Source organism: Coregonus lavaretus, assembly GCF_964263955.1.
Source record: "Coregonus lavaretus genome assembly, contig: HAP1_SCAFFOLD_253, whole genome shotgun sequence".
NCBI lineage: Eukaryota > Metazoa > Chordata > Actinopteri > Salmoniformes > Salmonidae > Coregonus > Coregonus lavaretus.
The window spans coordinates 200,001-203,790 of record NW_028164325.1 but is presented as its reverse complement, the minus strand read 5'-3'; the positions used below and the strand labels follow the sequence as shown (position 1 = coordinate 203,790).

Sequence of the window (3,790 nt, the reverse complement as noted above, 5' to 3'; positions counted from 1 at the left end):
TTATTTCTCTGAGAGTGAGGCAGATAGATATTATTACTGTGTAAAACCTAGCAGTACTACTTATTTCTCTGAGAGTGAGGCAGATATATATATATTATTACTGTGTAAAACCTAGTAGTACTACTTATTTCTCTGAGAGTGAGGCAGATATATATTATTACTGTGTAAAACCTAGCAGTTCTACTTATTTCTCTGAGAGTGAGGCAGATATATAGCATTTTGCAAAAAAACATGATTATTTGCCTCTCTGAAATGAAACCATCAAGTGATAGATTTTAAACAAATACATGTCTGTCATTGAACAACCCCATGCCATGATTAGCTACTGAAAAAACACACCAATCTCTTTCATAATTTCTTCAAACAATAAAAGCTAATTTATGAACATTTCTGAAAATGTATATATAGCGTTTTGGAATGAAACTCTTGTTTCTCCATCTGAGCTCAGAGTAGATGAGAGATGTAATGTTTGTCTCTGTTGTGTTGAAGTCCAATCAAGCAGGAGAGACCAGCCTCCCCTGTACCCAGCTGTGTGTCCATGAAGAGTGACCAGTCTATGTTTCAACATATAGTGTTTAGACAGGGAGACTTTTCTAGTGAACAAAGGTAAGAATAACTCATGGGTCATGGTCAGTGAGTTAAACAACACTGTCTCTAGTCATTTCTCCTCTCCCATTTTCCCATTTATTTTTGTTGTTTTCATAATCCATAGGCTAATCCTTTTTTTCCATTTTCATAGTCCTGAAACAATATTAAACTAACACAACATTCCCTCCCTGTGTGTGTGTTTGTGTGTGTGTGTGTGTGTGTGTGTGTGTGTGTGTGTGTGTGTGTGTGTGTGTGTGTGTGTGCACTCCCTGGATGAGGAAATGTAATCTCATGTTTTGTCCACAGAAACCAACAGGAGAGATCAGAGTCAAATATTCCCAGTGGTCAGTCTTCCCAGAGTCATCAAACAGACCTGGCCTCCATATTCAGTGTATGTGGTCCTGTTATGTACATTTGTTTTTTGTTTACCTCAAGTAAAGTTGATCTGTCAATCATTCATTCATGTGTTAATGAGAAAGCATTTAGTAACTTGCTTAACTTATTGACTTGATTTATTTCAGTTGCTTGAAGAGAATATTATGACATTTGTGAAGAACTAGCTCAAGATGTTCAAGAGGATTCTTAGTCCAGAACTCCCAGAAGGCTTTGAGAGTCAGAAGCAGGATAAGGAAGTGGTGGATGCTGAAGATGAGAAGCAGGAGAGCAGTGCCAGAGAGGGGGCTCTGAAGATCACACTGCACGTCCTGAGGAAAATGAACCAGAAGGAGCTTGCTGACACACTGGAGAAAAGTAAGAGCTGTCTGCCTCATGTTGAATGCTGTATTATAACAAACATTTAAAAGCAGTAGCTAAAGTACAGCTAAAGTAGCTGTGTAACTCAATGATATTGTAGCAGCCTTAACACAACACCTAGTGACCTCATCAAGTAGCAGCAGGGATGTGTTGTATTGATTAAATTAGACAGAGTAGAGAGAGAGACAACATTAATAATACTTATATTAATAATAAGTACAATAAACAATATAATAATTGTATTTAAAATGTTATAACAGTCCTACAATACTGTAGGCATTAAAACAGATGTAATATTATTTCTTCATTCAGATGAGCTTGCTGTGATTTGCCAACGTGAACTCAAATCTAATCTAAAGAATAAGTTTCAATGTGTATTTGAGGGGATCGCTAAACAAGGAAACCCAACACTTCTCAATAAGATCTACACAGAGCTCTACATCACAGAGGGTGGAACAGGAGAGGTCAATAATGAACATGAGCTGAGACAGATTGAGACAACAACCAGGAAACAAGCAAGACCAGAGACTGCAATCAAATGTAACGACATCTTCCAACCCTTAACTGGACAAGACAAACTTATCAGAACTGTGCTGACAAAGGGAGTCGCTGGCATTGGAAAAACAGTCTCTGTGCAGAACTTCATTCTGGACTGGGCTGAAGGAAAAGCAAATCAGGATGTCCAATTTGTATTTTCATTCCCTTTTCGGGAGCTGAATTTGATGAACGGGGAAAGACACACTTTGATTAAACTTCTCAATCACTACTCAATGGAAACCAAAGAATCAAGATTCTCCAACTACGACAAGTACAAAGTTCTGTTCATCTTTGATGGTCTGGATGAGTGCCGACTGCCCCTAGACTTCCAGAAGAACAAGATTTGTTGTGACATCACAGAGTCAACCTCAGTGGATGTTCTGCTGACAAATCTCATCAAGGGAAATCTGCTTCCCTCTGCTCTCCTCTGGATAACTACCCGACCTGCAGCAGCCAATAAGATCCCTTCAGGGTGTGTTGACCAGGTGACAGAGGTACGAGGGTTCAATGACCCACAGAAGGAGGAGTACTTCAGGAAGAGATTCAGTGATGAGGACCTGGCCAGCAGAATCATCTCACACATAAAGACATCAAGGAGCCTCCACATCATGTGCCACATTCCAGTCTTCTGTTGGATTTCTGCAATAGTCCTTGAACGCATGCTGAAACATAAGAGAGAAGAGATGCCCAAGACTCTGACTAAGATGTACACACACCTTGTGGTGTTTCATACCAAACAGAAGAATGAAAAGTATCTTGGGAAAGAAGCGACAGGTCCACACTGGAATAAAGAGAGCATTCTGACACTTGAAAAACTGGCTTTTCAACAGCTTGTGAAGGGCAATCTGATTTTCTATGAAAAAGACCTGAAAGAGGCTGGCATTGATGTCAATGAAGCCTCAGTGTAATCAGGATTGTGCACACAGATCTTTAAAGAGGAATGTGGGCTGTACCAGGATAAGGTGTACTGCTTCGTGCATCTGAGCATTCAGGAGTTTCTGGCTGCTGTATATGTGTTCCTCTCATTCATCAACAACAATGAGAATCTAATGGATGAACCTCAATCAATGTTCAGCAACTTTTCTGTGAGGTTCAGACACAAGCGTAAAGTTACTGTCTACAAGAGTGCTGTGGATGAAGCCTTACAAAGTGAGACAGGAAAGCTGGACCTGTTCCTCCGCTTCCTTCTGGGCCTCTCACTGGAGTCCAATCAGAAGCACTTACGAGGTCTACTGACAAAGACAAGAAGCAGCTCACAGAGCCATGAAGAAACAGTCAAGTACATCAAGGAGAAGATCAGGGAGAATCCCTCCCCAGAGGGGTGCATCAATCTGTTCCACTGTTTGAATGAACTGAATGACCATTCTCTAGTGGAGGAGATCCAAAGCTTCCTGAGATCAGGAAGTCTCTCAGCAAAAGAACTGTCACCTGCACAGTGGTCAGCTCTGGTCTTTGTGTTGCTGACTTCAGAAAAGGAGCTGGATGTGTTTGACCTGAAGAAATACTCCAGATCAGAGGAAGGTCTTCTGAGGCTGCTGCCAGTGGTCAAAGCCTCCAGAGCTGCTCTGTGAGTACATAAAATTACATTTAAGTACTAATCGTCTGGAATAAATATGAAGTTTAGAGAAATATATGTATTACAATATGTATATAAAATTATATTGAAAAACATATTGAATCACTGCATTGATGTTCACATTAGTATAACAATATGACCATACAATTCTAGGAGACGGAAGATGAATCTATATGTTGTTTAAGAGAATAAACAAAATGCATCTGCCATTGTCCTTCTACACTACTGGTGTTAAATTAACAGTGTGTTTGTGAAATCATGATGATCTCTCTGTCAGGCTGTCAGGCTGTGGACTCACAGAGGAAGGCTGTGCTTCTCTGGTCTCAGCTCTGAAGT

General features: G+C 40.3%; 1 pseudogene across 1 annotated transcript in view; it reads left to right on the top strand.

The window, feature by feature from the left end:
- Nucleotides 1–1,295: 1,295 nt before the first annotated feature.
- LOC311117149 (NLR family CARD domain-containing protein 3-like) overlaps nt 1,296–3,790 on the top strand; it is a 7,026-nt pseudogene continuing 4,531 nt past the window's right edge. The window contains exons 1-3 of the transcript in view: nt 1,296–1,338; nt 1,654–3,445; nt 3,732–3,790. The exon at nt 3,732–3,790 is cut by the window's right edge and continues 115 nt beyond it. The product of the transcript in view is annotated as an NLR family CARD domain-containing protein 3-like (transcript). The remainder of the gene's footprint in view (nt 1,339–1,653; nt 3,446–3,731) is intronic.